Source organism: Saccostrea echinata, unplaced genomic scaffold, assembly GCF_033153115.1.
Source record: "Saccostrea echinata isolate AGI-Se365-2 ecotype Australia unplaced genomic scaffold, CSIRO_AGI_Sech_v1 ptg000072l, whole genome shotgun sequence".
Taxonomy (NCBI): domain Eukaryota; kingdom Metazoa; phylum Mollusca; class Bivalvia; order Ostreida; family Ostreidae; genus Saccostrea; species Saccostrea echinata.
The window spans coordinates 2,603,501-2,621,474 of record NW_026889821.1 but is presented as its reverse complement, the minus strand read 5'-3'; positions in this window follow the sequence as shown (position 1 = coordinate 2,621,474).

The window sequence follows — 17,974 nt, the reverse complement described above, 5'->3', positions numbered from 1 at the left end:
TATAGTAAACTATACTTAATATGGTGCTATATTTTATACTTTGATAATTAATTTTCACTACTGTAACTAAAAAGCACTGAGAATCTAACAAAACCCTGAGGAAGTACTGAGTTGTACTGAGAAAACCCTGAGTGGTACTGAGCCTGGTACTGAGTGAACTGAGGTAGTCCTGAGGAGCACTGAGGTTTTCACTGTGGACACTGAGGACATACTGAGAGGCACTGAGGTTTACTTTGTTGGTACTGAGGGGGTACTGAGGGATACTGAGGTGCCTCTGAGGGAACTGAGCTGATACTGAGTAGCCCTGAGGTTTAAAACCGTGGCTACTGAGGTAATCCTGAGTGGCACTGAGGCTATTTGTTTCAAAAATTACTATTTTCTTTTGAGTTTTATTGTAATATAATGGTCAAATTTCCTTATTTAAACTCTCCTCAAATCAAACTGTGTAGGTACAAGTATTTTGAAACGAAACGTCAACAATTTAACTGGAATTGTTTTTGCTTCTCATTCATTGAATTAAATAAATTATTTGCATTTGGAATTTTAAAGGGATATTAAATTAAGTGTTCTATGCATATATTTTTTGAAATATGATATCTGATTTATTTGTCTTTGATATCAACCAATTAGTTAATTATTTGTGAAATTTCTTTTTTTTTTTAAAATTTATTTAACCAATATTAAACATCATGATAAATAGTTTATATTGTCCAATAATTCTCGATCCACACCTGAATGTTTAGAGTGAGTTACGATTCTTCTGTGCAAATACAGGAGTCCTTAATGTCAGGATAATGGTAATGTTTCAAACATATTCTATTGCACGACACACATAAAAATTTTGATGAACATGTTGCAACCTTTCCTTGTAAAACATAATATCAGTTAAAAGTTACAACGATTCTGAAACATCTTTTACTTGAAAGTTGTCTGTTTCTGATGATCAATATCATAAAAATAAATATCAAATAGATAAAATATTATATTATTAAATGAATAAATAAATAATTAAAGCAAAAACTTTTTAGATGATCTTTAATTAATTAAAGCAGATATATATAGAGAAATAAAGCGGTGATGTGTCACAACTTAGCTTAACAACTTATTAAAATAAATTTTGCTGTATATTAAAATTATATGAAATAGATGTATTTTGACTGATATTAATCATTTATTGCATATTTTTAATGCTATTACTATTATCAATATTTAAGCTGTTGGTGGGACATCTTAAAAAGAAATATTTCGAATTTCAAAATCATATCCCATATCTCTTTGCATTGTCATGTTGTAAATTTACCGGGTCAATAAGTAAAAGTAGCTGTCACTTTGTAAGTTTTGTAATTACTGTCACTCGGTTAATTCAAAATTTTACAACATGCATGAAAGCATTTGAAAAAAGTTTTTTTTTTTACCTATCGCGAATTATGAAAATTATTTTGAAAATGAACATGGGGGATAACTGAAAGTTTTGTTATATGTGCTTGTTATTAATTAAAATGAACACCGACAGCAGTAAATAATACCGGTAGGTTTCGTTTTATGCTCAGGTGATATTTTGTAAGAAAAAGTTTGCCGATTATTTCAGACCACACGCAAATGAAAGTAGAATAAAGTAGTTAGAATCGTTAAAGGAATTAAGATATTCAAAGTTTAAAGTTTGGAATCTATACGTAAAACACATGGCGCTAAAATTGTAATAACATGTAGTTATATAATATCAAATCATGCAATCTTCGATGTTTGGAAAACAATTGATCTTTTAATCAGACTGATGGCAAGTATACTTAAATTATATAACCCTCGCTTGATTTATCAGGAACTTATCATTGTCATAGCTGCATATACATGTTTTCTTGGTGATTACGCAAAAATAAGACATTAAATACAGTAAATGAAAATAAATTATTACTCTGTTTAAAACCCAATTTTTGTTTTATTTTGACTAGTTCTAATTATCCTACAGTATTTTTTCAACTGTAATTAGGTCTTACTGCCCATCTGTCATAATACTGTACAGTACATATAATAGTCAAGAATGATTCAGTAGACGTTCTAAGCTTTAGAATCTTGTATCCTTTCATTTTGAAAAATAACTACACTGTAATACCTTCGGTAATAAAAAAAAAAAAAAAAAAAAAAAAAAAAAAAAAAAAAAAAAAAAAAACTCAAGCCATACTAAGAACGCTATTAAAAAATATAGCTTTATCAGAAATATTGTTTAATGTATAATTGTGTACAATTAAAAGTGTTCCTTTAAAAGATGATTTTTATTTAACACAGCAGCGTATTCAAATACCATGAATATGGATATTGTACACAAACGGAAGCCCATTGAAGTTCTACGCAGACGCTGACAAACGGAAGCGCTGTGAAGTATTATACAAACGGAAGCGCTGTGAAGTATTATACAAACGGAAGCGCTGTGAATTACAAAATGCGGTAGCGAGAAAATAAGACAATAGGTGTCACTGCTGTATATATACAGAAGAGTACTTGCCGGATATCAAAAGCAGTCAGTTACGCAATGTTGACATGACAGGTAGACTCAGAACAACCTCCTCTTTTTAAATTTTCCCTCATACATTACAGAAAATCATTTAAAACACAAAAAATCTAAATTAAATTTGCGATACATTAATAATTTTTTTTCTTGATAATTCAAGTTGGGAGTTTCAAGATAAAATCTAATTTATTTATTTATTTATTTTTGGAACTACTGGTTTAGTTTTAGTTTATCTCTACTAATCCGATCAGTTATAAACAAATATCTAAAATACAGTGTGCTTGATTAATTAGAAGTTTTCAGTAAGCGATACATATTATCCAACCTCTCAGGGTCCCCTTTCAGAATAAAGAAATCAAGTGAAATAATCAGAAAGAAAGAAAAACTAAATATATTTGAAAATTTATTTTGATGAAAATGGAGAATATTTAATGTTTAACTTTGATTTCCATAAAGCAAGAATTAAGTACCAGTTTTCTTAGTCAGATAATATGTAAAATTCAATGTCTTCTGATCTGATTTGCAATAATTTCTATACATACTTTACACTTTTGTTAATATGACAGCTGCAATGTTTCCGTTTTCTTAACAGAGCTTTCTAAATATCCTGTTATTGCAATAGTCATAATAATAAACATGTCACCATAAAGAAAAAAGAAGAAGAAAAAGAACACGAGGCTTGTATTGCCTTTCATGTTAAATCAAGTATACAGTATAATTAAGTGTTTGGAATTAATGTGTTGTATTTATGAATTTCTCTTCAACATCGTTTACATGTACGATGTACTTAAAAAATACGGCAAATGTTTTGTAAATTTATTTTCTCTCCATTCAGGAAAGGTCGTGTGATTCGCTGTTCTATACGGTTGGATGTTTCCGTAAATTTCAGACATCGGGAACGAGCATCAAAATACTTTATTTTCAGCAATGGTTTTGTTTAAATTGTTAACAGGCGACAGTTAATGGCACATCAACTTTTTTTTCTAAGTGGTTACTGTCACAGATAGTAGTACTTATTCTTGAACTAGTATGTAATATCGGTATATGGACAGTTTAATGGAAATAGAAAACCATGTAGTATAAGAATGACAAAACAATTAGAAAATACAAATTACATAGTGGTTTCATGCAGTCCTACATGTATAACCATCTGGGATTCACGACACTTTTCACTGAAAGACTGGAAAGGAAATAAGCATGTCATCGTAAAAGTAATTTTTTTTATGGCCAGGTTATCATATGGAGAAATGATGTACAGTTTATTCATGAGGTTGCTCCCACGTGATTTACTTCTCATTAATATTCATAAGATCCTGCATAGACTCGAAATATTCCATTTCTTAAATTTTTTATTATAAAACCTGCAAGCAGTTTGTTTTGTTTTTTTTAAGCCTCCGTCATAGTTATTTGGGCAGAATTTTGGGTTATTAATAGTTGACAACTCATGAAACCACCTGTGTTGGTAATAAGTAGGTCACACTGATGCAAGAAATTACCGTTTTCAAATTAAAAAGGCGGTCGTAACTCTTCATGAAATGATAAATCATCTGTATTTTATAAAAATAAGCATTCGTCTGCACCTATAAATCGGCGGAAGAACTCTGTCAACTTGCAATAAACACTTACATTTAATCACCAAAAATGATAGTGACACCAATTCTGTACTCTTTCCTTCATTAAAACATTATACTCTCGCTTCGGAATTTCAAATCAAAAAGGCGGTCGCAACTTTCACTTTGGCATCAACAATATTGTCATTTCCGGTAGAAGATATTAAGAAAAATCTAAACATCGGCGGAAGAACTTTATCCAAAATACTTAGAATATAAAAATCTGCGGGTTTTTGTTCGTTCTCTATATAAACCTTTATGGAATCTGTCGCCATTGTAGCTCCAATATGGCCGATATGTAAATGAGAAGAATGAACACCATTTCTCCAAATGTTGACAAGCAAATATTGCTGCTTTTTAAAATAGTATTTATTTATTTAGATAAAATTGTTCTCGAAAATAAATGAATAATAAGTGGTAATTTAAAATAAAAATGTCCCTGTACATCTGTATTTTTCAGTTAGTAAGTAAACAAGCACCTAATTCCCTGCTTGCAGACAACCACGTGTTAAACATGTTAAAGCCAGGTATGCATGTGACCTTGACATGACTGTTCTAATTCATGCCGATGAAATAAGTAAAGAAAATCATGTACATGTATGTAAAGCATAAATATATTGTTTTATTTTTGACAGTTCCCTATTATCTACACTGTAACTGGCCTTATTAACAGGTATCTAGAAACCACACTGTTATATTTGATTTCCGTATCACTTTCAATTTTTACATTGTACAGAGTGGTAGAAGGAAAATATTCAAATTCTGTGACATCTCTACAAAGTAACAAATGAATTAATTGACCGTAAGAAGTAACGCGCATACATTTACATGTAAGTTGTATAAGCTGTTTATTATATCACATAAAACATAATAAAATTACTACCGGTATTATAGTGAACTGGGGGGGGGGGGGGGGTACTGCATGATTGATGGGTCTGCATACAGTGTATAACATGCGCGGCCTAATAAAAGTTTAATGCATAAAGATATTTCTTATTCACAGAAAATTTACGTTACACGTATCAATTTTAACATGTGTAACAGTCGAAGAGAAACAGTGACGAATTATCATGTACATTCACATGCACAGCCCGACTTTAATACATGTAGAGCCTTTTGGTCATCGAGCTGTCATATATTTACAGGCTCCTTTAATTGGCGAATGCTTTAAAAAAAAATTCTGTCTCTATCCGTTTTATGCATAATTGTCACAGAAATACTAACGACGATGGGGGTTTGCCATTAATTCAAGAGTCTACCCTTCAATTAATTAATTACATGTATAATGCTGACAATGTAATGCAAGCCAATGTGTACGTAGTGCTAAGGAGGGGGAAGGGGGGTATTTTCCTGATAATGTTCATAAACTGGAAACCCATTTTCTTAACTGTGATGAAGGAATTAAATCTTGCATGTACGGAATTGCGATGTACACTGTGCATGTATCTGTCAATTTACATTTGTTCATTTTTTTTTGTTTATCATGCTGGAATTATCATTTTTACGTTGATGTACATGTATACATTTCATGCCTCTTATGATAGAGATGCTATAATAAGTTTTACTAAAGCTATTCAACGCTTTAATTTCCAGTATTTTTTTTTCGTGCAAAGGTGAGAACAATTTCATACAAGATGTGAGAAATAAAAAAAAGCATAGATTAAATACATTTTGGCAAAGATCACAGACGTAGTTGCAAGTTAAGTCATGCACCCCCCCCCCCCCCCCCCCCACACACACACACACACCCGTCTTTCTCTCATGAGATAAATCATTTTAATTTATACTAAATAAAAGAATTGATGAATTTAAATATAATTCCATCAGACTGATTTTAAACTTACTGATCATTTATAAATATTCTGCCAGGGCATTGATCCTTGCTATCTGCGTGATTGTTTTTTCTTGGGTAGTTTCACTTGACTTCAGTTTTGAACATTTAAAGTACGTGTCTGCGTGCGTAATTTTTATTAAAAAAAAAATCTTCCTAAGCATTCTAATTATATATACCCACAAATATTTTGTTTCATAGTGGATTTTTTTCTCTATTTAATCTTTTAATTATTGAATATTGCAGTCATCTTATAAAATATCATTGTAGAAAAATTAAAAACGACTATGAACTTCACAATGCCTCAAATCGCCTAAAATTGACAGGTAGGATCAATTCAGAGAAATGGCTACCTCGGAAGTCAACTTGTAAATTCTGTGTACACTCTGAATTTCTATGTTGCGTAATTACATATAAATAACCTCTGTCTTTGTGTATTTTAGGCGACATTTATATAGCTCTTTCCCTGCTACCGTGCATCACTGACTGTCCGTTAGCTTATTTCCGGCTGCGTTCGGCACCCGGAAAGAATTAAACTACTTTAGTTAACTCATTACTTTACTTTAATCTTTGTTCCCAACTTTCAGCGCCCTTATAATGAAGCTGCTTAAATCATTGTTTTCATTATAAAAAGGAATTTTAGTAGAAGTATTTTTAAATCATTTGTATAATTTTATGCCGAAGAAACATTTTAATTTTATGCAAACTTTGAATGCAAATTATCAAGTAAATCAGATTTGTTGTAATTACGGTAACTTACATCCCCCCCCCCCCCCCCCGAGGTCTTTTACTATATATTAATCTTACTGGAAAATATTTTTTTTAAATTAAAACTTAACTGAAACATGATATTGGATAGTGTTAAACAATTTTCATGCTATTGTGATATGTAGATGCCATGTTATTACCATTCACATACCCAGCACTTTAGATATTTTGTAACACTTGCCACTCAAAATAGAAGCCATGTTAAAATATTATTTTTTAAGTGTGCACAAAAGTGCATTAGTTTTTTGGTAGCTGCTTACTTCTTTTATTTCTTGACATTGATTCCCTTTTCACAATTTCAGATTTTATTTAAAATTTCATGATAATAATCCTCTACATTTTCTTGAATATTTCTTCGCTGCATTTTATTTCCGGGATTTTACACTGCCTTTACGGCAATTATTATTTTCATTTCTGACAATTTGTACCTTTCCAGAAATTTATGTGGGAATAAACTTTAACAAAAGTAAATATTACCTTAAAAAAATAATTTTACACTTATTTTAAACCATGTTTTCCGAATAAAAATATTACAATACACTGTATATAAATGCAGCCTAATTAAAGGTTTTGCTTGAGTTAAATAAACATGCGTTTTTCCTCAACTAAACTCAATGTCAACCGAATAACATGTATATGTCAAAATTATATTGGATATTGATGATTTATTCTATAAAGTCTTTTAATCTGCTTTTATTGCCAGGAAGGTACTTTATAATTAAAGTCATAGAAATTAACTTTAAAATGTCGAAAATGAAACCATTAATATTTTAGAGGATTCATTCCCTTTTTTCACTTTAAATTTTCAGATACTACTGGCTCTTCTGAAGAATAGATATTCAAATCACATGTAATACAATTCCTCTACTTTTAATAAGCTCTACTTATTTCTGCATAGAAATGCAAAACCTAGACATGGTTAGATCACTTGATTCTTAATAATTGATGTTTTTATTTAAGGAAATTATTGTTTTCAATAGTCTACGTAAATCTAAATTGAAATAATACTACAACACAATCTTATAAAAAAAAAAACCTAAGACCTCAGAGTGTCTCAGGATTACCTCAGTAGCCAGCGTATTAAACCTCAGGGCTACTCAGTATCAGCTCAGTGTCCTCAGAGCCACCTCAGTATCCCTCAGTACCCCCTCAGTACCAACAGAGTAAACCTCAGTGCCTCTCAGTATGTCCTCAGTGTCCACAGTGAAAACCTCAGTGCTCCCCAGGACTACCTCAGTTCACTCAGTACCAGGCTCAGTACCACTCAGGGTTTTCTCAGTACAACTCAGTACTTCCTCAGGGTTTTGTTAGATTCTCAGTGCTTTTTAGTTACAGTAGTGTTTGATTTTCTGTTGTGACCACTACGATACTAAAATGATGACTTTGAAAACTTTGATTTACCATAATAATAGTGATTTCTACGACAGTATAGTTATAACTTCTGAAAGTTTGATTTACTATATTTATAAATCTAAAACCTTTAACAATAGTAATAAATCGTATTTTATTAAATCGTATACAAGGTGATAGTAATAAACATCTTCATAGATTGAAGAACTCAATATCATTTGAAAATATGACTTAAAATGTGCCATTAAACGTACTATCAATTGGTCTTCCATTTACTATAATATCAGTATTTAGAATATACGAAACACAAATTGAAATTGGAAACAAAACCTTTGTTTATTTTAGAAGTATCCTGTTAGTAGCAACCATTGACATTTTTTAGGTCTAAAAAGTATCCCATTCTAAGAATATAATTTAAACTAAAAAGTTTAGCATAAAAAGTGCATTGAAAACCCATATTCAAAATACAAGACAAGGGTACCCGTATTCCGTTTTAAGTAAACATTTGGCAAATTTCTGATCAATACAATGTCCTAGTTTGCAAACACACTTGTCTCTAGGTCGAATGTTGACTGACATTTTTCATACAAAGTATTGGGCCATTTTTTTTTCATACAGAATTACCTAAGATTTCTTGATCATGACATGAATCTCACGGCCCGTCTGAAGGTGGGCAGAAGATGCTTTTCCCTCCATGGCACCTGTTCGACCACTAGTGTTTTCGAAGGTCCTGTTAGCTCTGCTCTCGATTAATAATGTTTATTTTGACTTTTAAACAAATTACAGTTCATTATCTCTACATCTGATTTTTGTCGACCGCGTGGCGGTTAGAGTGTTTGCTATTGAGTGGCGCAGTAAGGAGTTGATCCTTATGTTGCGGATTCGAATCCACTGAGTGACGTGAAGACAGGTCTTGAGGATGAAACTCTGTAAAGCGAGGTCCCGCGTCAGAGTAGGTGCTGGCACAAAAAAGATCCCTAAAAATTGCTAAAAATTCTGTATAATCTGATCACATCTATTTCATGATTTAATTCTGGATGTAAAACGCCATTCCATTGGATATAAAATGTATTTATAATTAACTGTGTTGCCTACGACACAAGGACTTGATTGTCTCAAGAAAGTTTCGACCCACCTGACATTAAATTAAAATTGTACAATTAAAGTCACTTTTAGGGGCAATCACCTAACTTATTTAACACTAAATGAATGAAAATTCAATTTTAAGGAATTAATTTAATAGCTACATAATTCCTAAAGTTTATCCTAGAGCACTTTATGCTTTCTTATAACCGCTTCGCAGTTCATAAACTGTCCCAATCCAGGTATTACCGTTTAAATTGGGTAGCTGTAAATTTCTTCATTAAATAAACATAATGGCTTCAAATATGTGATAAAGTAAATAACTGATTAATAGGAAGTATGGTTGCATAAATAAATCTACAAAAGATTTAGCAGAATGGTTTAAAGAAACATCGAACCAAGTCAAGGTTTGTTTGTTTGTTTGTTTGTTTGTTTTTTTTTTTTTTTTTTTTTTTTTTTTACATTTTGCATTATCCTGCCTCTGATAAAAATATTCAAATTTCAATGGCGGAAAAGAATACTGTATAAAACCATATCATGTTGCCTACCGACAAAATATTGTTAATATGCCCCTCTCCGTGAACTAATGACCACATATCAAACAATTATTTTCCCTCGGATTGTAATGTTGCGCTTTCATTGGTTTAAATGCGACATGTGACTGTCGGCTATATTTCTATGTACGGCAGTTAGAATTAATATTTGGCAATATGGCCGACGCGTTTTGTTTACATTTCGTTTACATTTCGATATAAGAAATCATTTATTACAAAAACCACTTTCCATAATGTTTTCTTTATGTGACTAGAATAAATGACGTCAGATTTGTTGTGAATGCATCGTAAGTGATCGTAGCGTCAAGGTTCGCTCAAGAAGAGTGGAAAAACGTTTCAAATTAGAATCTAAACAGAAACAAATTATTAGAGGTAATAAAGGTGCCTCAAAGATTTATCAAGATTACTTGAAGTCTAAAGGTGCTTGGACACAGACTTGAAGTTAATATTTTCTCAGATTTTCTGTAACGCATTCCAAAATCAAAACAGAAAATCTTTTTTTTTTCTGTTTTAGGCATTTTGCCCTTAGGTATTGACAAAATCTAACAAAAAACACAGTTTTATAAGATATTTATTGATAAGATTGTAAACCTTCAGCATTTTTCTAATAGAATTACGATCTAGTGTCACAAACAAATTGAAATGTAAATATAAAGAGGAAATATTGACAATCTAGCAAGATTTTACGGGGTAAATTTCCCCCAAAAGAAAATCACTGATTCACATCTTAAAGATAGCAAAAATCTACAGGGTAAATTTCCTCTCAAAAATGACATTGATACAGATTACCTACAGTATTTCAAAGCAAAAGCAACCATCTTTTAGATAGCAAGACTTTACGGGGTAAATTTCCCCCCAAAGAATATCACTGATGAAGGATTCACTCTCTCATGAAAGCGAACATTACACTTTGAAAATCGCAGAACTCTACAGGGTAAATTTCCTCTCAAAAATGACAGTGATTCAGTTTGTATACAGTGTTTGAAAGCAAAAGCAACCGTCTTGATGATAGCAAGAGGTTACGGGGTAAATTCCCCCCCCCCCCCAAAGAAAATCACTAATACAGTATTTATGATTCTCAAACATAGTGAAGATGGCAACAATCTGCAGGGTAATTTTCCTCTCAAAAATTATATTGATACATTTTATACACAGCGTTTCAAAGCAAAAACACCCATCTTTTAGATAGCAAGACCTTTCGGGGTAAATTTTCCCCCAAAGAATATCACTGATACAGTATTCACTATTACAAAAAGCGAACATTACACTTAGAAAATCGTAGAACTCTACAGGGTAAATTTCCTCTCAAAAATGACATTGATTCAGTTTGTATACAGTGTTTGAAAGCAATAGCAACCATCTTGATGATAGCAAGATTTTACGGGGTAAATTTCCCCCCAAAGAAAATCACTAATACAGTATTTATGATTCGCAAACATCATGAAGATGGCAACAATCTACAAGGTAATTTTTCTCTCAAAAATGACATTAATACAGTTTACACACAGTATTTCAAAGCAAAATCACCCATCTTTTAGATAGCAAGACTTTTCGGGGTAAACCCCCCCCCCCCCAAAGAATATCACTGATACAGTATTCACTACTTTTACAAAAAGCGAACATTACACTTTGAAAATCGCAGAACTCTACAGGGTAAATTTCCTCTCAAAAATGACATTAATTTAAATACAGTGTTTGAAAGCAAAAGCAACCATCTTGATGATAGCAAGACTTTATGGGGTAAATTTCCCCCCAAAGAAAATCACATACAGTATTTCTTATTCGCAAACATCGTGAAGATGGTAACAATCTACAGGGTAATTTTCCTCTCAAAAATGACATTAATACAGTTTATACACAGTATTTCAAAGCAAAAGCAACCATCTTTTAGATAGCAAGATTTTACGGGGTAAATTTCCCCCCAAAAGAATATAACTGATACAGTATTCACTACTCTTATAAAAAGCGAACATTACACTTTGAAAATCGCAGAACTCTAAACATTGATTCAGTTTATATACAATGTTTGAAAGCAAAAGCAACCATCCTCATGATAGCAAGATTTTACGGGGTAAATTTCCCCTCAAAGAAAATCACTAATACAGTATTCATGATTCGCAAACATCGTGAAGATGGCAAAAATCTTCAGGGTATTTTTTTCTCTCAAAAATGACATTGATGCAGTTTATACACCGTATTGCAAAACAAAAACATCCATCTTTTAGATAGCAAGAATTTACGATGTAATTTTCCCCTCAAAGAATATCACTGATACAGAATTTATGCTTCACAATATCTTGGCGGTAACAAAAATCTACAGGGTAAATTTCCTTTCAAAAAATGTTATTGGTAAAATTTATCTTATACGTAGGAAAAGTGAAGATTACACTTTGAAAATCGCTGAAAACTCTTCAGGGTAAATTTCCTCTCAAAGACGATATTGATACAGTTTATATACAGTAATTAAAAGGAAAACACCCATCTTTTAGATAGCAAGACTTTACGGCGTAAATTTTCCCCAATAGAATATCACTGATGCAGAATTTATGCTTCACAATATCTTGGCGGTAACAAAAAACTACGGGGTAAATTTCCTTTCAAAAAATATTATTGATACAGTTTATATAATACGTAGAAAAACCAAACATTACACTTTAAAAAAAGCAAGTATCTACGGAGTAAATTTCTCCCCAAAGAGTATCAAAGATACATTATATATTATATTGAAAGCATGAACAAACCTTACAACTTGATGATAACAGGACTTTATAGGGGGTAACCCCCCCCCCCCCCAAGAATATCACTGAACAATTTATATTATTCACAGAAAAAACAAACATTACGTACATATTTAAAACAACAGAACCTTACAAGGTAAATTTCCTCTCTTAAAATAATTTGATACAGAACTTACTTTTTACAGAAAAAGCATACATTACATCTGTACATCTTGATGACAAAAAGACTCTCTGGGGTAAATTTCATCTCAAAGAATATCAATAATAAAATATATTATTCAAAGCACGAACAACATTACAACTTGATGATGGCAAGTTCCGATCTATGGGGTAAATTCCCCCTTCCCCCAAAATATCTAAATGATAAAGTATACATTTTTCACAGGAAATGCAAACGAGGTCTTTGGGTAGACAAAAAGTACTATTTAAAAAGGAAATACACAACTTAAAAAATTTTGATGCTAGCAACACTTTATGGGATTAATTTACCCTCAAAGAATATCAATGTCGCAGTGTATTTTATAAAAAGCAAAATCAACAAACATTACATCTTGATGATAGGAAGACTCTATCATTAATTCGGTACTTTTTATCAAACCAATGCAGAAATCAATGTTACAAAGTAAATGTCTAAAAATTTTGCTACATTTTTTTAGAATTGCATATAATTCACAGAGTTAATTTTAACGGTTACTTTTCATTATTTTGCAGATATGATGACCCCCTGCATTTTTATCAAACCGATACACACTCTATTACCAACATTTCTCCACTTGATAATTTTCTTCATAAAATTTTACGTCTCTGATATTTTATCTTTCAAGAAAAAAATAACTTAAAAAACGTACATGTACTACATGGACGCTATGCATTTTACTATTTTGCTAGTATCACTAAAAACTTTCAAAATGATGATTTGCTAATCCTTATAATGTTGCTAAAACCTCAAAAATCGTTCCAACGGTAATTTCTTGTAATATAATAAAATATCAAGAAAAAGAAATACAATTTTACTTCTCCCTGATTTAAAAATGAAACGTAGGAAAACAAAATTAATGACATGAAATTTTAGGATAATGAATGTATATTTTTTTATATTACAAACGATGTTTCTAAGTAAATACCATGCAAGGTGGAAAAACTTAATATTAAGGTTAACATAATATTATATCTTGTAAATATAAAAAAGAGTGAAGCTTCTCGCATCTTTCTTACCCTGTTAAAGGAATAAGATTTTCTTTTGTCTCCCGTTATTCTTTCTTTATTTAAACAGCGTCCTATCTCTGACCGGAGTTCCTTTTCTATGCTTTTCTACTGGCTGATGCAATAGACAGATTGCAGATTGCATTTTCCAAAGGAGATCTGGCAACCATATTCTGAACCAATCCAAAATCCACCTAGGGATGAAATTTTAAGACTCGTAAATCACCTCATCATATAGTTTTTCAATTTACTTCAATTTTCCAAACCCTTAGGGAATTTTATATGATTTCATGACAGGCATGACGGATTTGATATTGCGCACAAGAGTAGAGTATAGCAGGTGCCTGCTCCGAATTTTTGTAAAACAATCTATCTGTTTATTTGGTATGGAAATTTCATTCAGTATTCTAAAGACATCCCCCCCCCCCCCGACAACACATATATACACATACATTGAAATGCTTCTTCTGAGATTTATGCTTATTTGTGATATGAGCTAATATTAAAAGATTATCAAAACAGTTAAATTCACTTACTATTATAATAGTATTTTATTTGTAATAAGAAAAGTTCAGACAGGACATATAATTACATGTATTACTGATGCCCTCTAGGTCCATCATGGAAGTTTTATTTAACAGGTTGGAGAGAATACTCAAAATCGGGTATTATCCGTGAAATCGCGTATAGTCCCCGATAGCAGGGTATCGTTGAATCCGCGAAATCGGGTATCCCGTGCAACTTTCTGTAAAAACAGAAAAATAAAGCAACGGCGCATCATGACAGTTAGTGTTACATCTACATCTGTATCTTGGGGGTTTATTTTTATTAAACCCAATTTATATGGTTGTCTGACAAGTTTAAAATCACACGACAAACACTGCTGGGGTAGCAAAGAAGACACGATGGCGTCATTATTTTTCAATACAATTTCAAAAAACAAATTACTACATGTCGTTTGTGTTTATTTCCAAATAAATTATTCCTCAAGCTTAATTTCCTAACTGATGTATAATTCACAAAATGTAAAACTTTGTAGAAATTCAACGACTAACGCTGTGTTATGCATGTTTTACTTAAAAAAGTATGGCGTCCATTTCACTTTAAAAAAATATTTCTCAGTTGATAAGTATTTCTTATCGATATAGAATACCGACGTTATCGTAAGGGAAAAAAATAAAATAAAAATAAAACACATGGGAAGCAGGTTAAAAATGATGTTATATGAAATCTAATTTAATATGTCCATGTACTTAAAAACATTTTTAAAAATATATACACTGTACGGAGTGTAATTTCTAAAAACAAATAACTACATGTCGTTTGTGTTTATTTCCCAATAACTTATTCCTCAAGCTTAATTTCCTAACACGTGCATTATTTACAAAATGTAAAACTTTGAAGAAATTTAACGACTTACACTGTGTTATGTATTGATATATAGGTAAAGTAAAGATTCTATAGTAAAATCATCAGTTCTTCCTATGATGTATGCATGCAGTGCAGTCCTGCAATTTCCGTGGAGAAAGGTGAAGGCGCGTATTTTTTAAGAAAAAAAAAATAATGTCAATTTAGCGTGAAAAATTTAATTCCATTCAAAAGCATCGCCAATGTTTTGGTTGCATTTTGATCGATGCAAGCGACGTTAGTTTACCTGTTTGTGTACAAATTGAGAGCGAGAAGTCTTGTTAAAAGGATTTTTGTTTGGCCGGGGGGTGGGGGGGGGGGGGTTCGACTGATAAACTTGCTATTTTTCTCATAACTTTATTATACCGAAGCAGACTTATGTACGTCACTATGCGGATAATACCAGAAGAGTCCCGAGATCATTGAAAAGCGAGGGAAACGAAATGCTGCCGGTGGATAGTTTGATGACTATTTCATTATGGGCAAATAGTACAAGAACTATTCCACGGTAGAGGTTGTTTAAAAAAAATAGCAGGTTTATTCCTCCTATTTTTATATAGAAAAAATTCACAGAGTATAATAGAAAATAGTGCATGAATGTTTTGCAGACATGATGAATTCTATTCACTCAAGAGGGCAATATAGGGAATATAATTTTTATTAGGTGAATAGACCCCCCCCCCCCCCCAGTTACAGCTATTTCCTTTTTTCCCTGAAGTCGCCTAAAAATGGTAAAATATTGCCGACTTAGCGAATTAAGCGATCAACAGTTACATTTATTTTCTCTCACAAGCTGTGTTGCTGAGAACAGCATTGCCTTTGCTTAAACGTTGGAGGCATGTTGAATCCAAAGGAAATTTAAATAAATAAAGAAAAGAAGAAAGAATATATCGCATTTTTATAACTTCTGGAAATTAGCTTTATTTGACATTCTCTGTTTGTAAAGCACATGTACTGGTACAAGATATATGTAAGAAATGCTTTTTTGCATATATGCATTTATGACCAAACAAAAATCAACTCATGAAAATAGATTCATAACCCCCCCCCCCCCCAAAAAAAAAAAAAACGTATGCACGCGTTATATTGCTTTTTAGCCGTAATTAGAAGCATTTTAACCATTAAATAATTTATACATTTTGTAACGAATTTGATTTTATGCAAAAGATGAATGTAAAAGCAATTAATGACGCATGATTGGATACGATAGACAGTCCCCTGTTTACCCTGACATTATTTTGTGTGTGAAATGTGTTTCCGTATAATTTAAGTTATTTACAAATTGTTCATGTTTGTCGTATTGATGTGGAAATATTATAAATTCCCGACTTTGGATATTTTACAGTTTGGTTGTGTTGGGTATGACTTTGAAGAAGTTGCAAATACTTTTAACATTATAAAAAATATAAAGCAGAACGAACGCCTGTTTGGAAGCAGACCATGAAATGTACAAAGCTCCACGGGTATTTGTTGTCATATGCGCATTATTCCAGACTTCCAGATCGTTACTTGACTAGAAATACCTTTAGATAATATTTGCCTCTAGGTGGAAATTGACTTGGCAAAATGCGCCATCCCATTGTTTAGTTTTATATGGTGATTACACCGCCTATACCCGATTTCGCGGATACAACGATACCCCGATTTCAGGGACTATACGCGATTTCACGGATAATACCCGATTTCGAGTATTCTCTCCGACCTGTTTAAGGGAAAGTGCGAGAGGTAACTGAGAGCATATAGTTTTACTGCAACCTAAATGTTGGTTAAAGTGTTTAACATTTCAGCTTAAGTTATTTCACGTAATAAAGAAAGCATCCAAGTTCCGAAATCTTCATGCTGGGCAATGGAATTGTAGATCAGGAACAAATTCAAATGCAGATACTGCTTATATATATATATATATATATATATATATATATATATATATATATATATATATATATATATATATATATATATATATATATATATATATATATATATATATATATATCCAAAATTGAAATAAAGTCTCAGTAATCGGATTACAATATTAAACAAATATAAAAAGAAAACACAAGAATCCTCCGTAAAGCTTTAGCGCTTTCATTAAAAATCTTCAGAAGCTTTACATTACAAAAATGTATACAACGGTAACATAGTAACAATGATTATGACGTTAAACTAAGCGGAACGTTTAATGTCTATATTGTGACGTCATAGATAAAATACTGCAATGATGATGAAAAAGTTCGGGAAAATCATAGGTAGTTTATAAGAGACTATTAAGTTTTGGCTTTAGAATACAAATAAAATGTTTTTCTTTTTCCCGTCTCTGGATATCACTGGCACATCTGAGTTTATAAAAAGGGAAAATGTTAAATCGTTTTTTCCACAAGTTTCCAGGTGTGCACTTAACTGGATTTGTCTATATTCAGGTGTACTGATGTGTTGCTTATGTACACGTACACGGGCACGGAGACTGTTGCCAGTTTCACCAATATAATATTCTTTGCATCCAGGACATATGATGGCGTATATGACATCTTTCGTATCACATGACATGTTGGCATTAACTTTAAATTCACGCCCGTTAAAACTATAACTCGTCCCTTCTGTAATGTAGTCACATGTGCCGCAGCGAGGGTCCGTACACTTTGACACTGTATAATTATTGTCAGCGAATTGGGAGGAACAAAGTATTCTCTTAAGGTTTTTGGGCTGACGTTTTACGTTTGATATCCGAGTCCATTTGGTTTAGTAGATCGTAAAACTCCGATAATTTGTCGACACCATCATCCCATAAGATAAAACAGTCGTCTAAAAATCTTTTCCATTTAGACTGTATATTTTTTGCAGATTCTATTCCCCACAACGAACATAATTGTTCATGTAACTCTACTAAACCAAATGGACTCGGATATCAAATTCACGATGGAAAC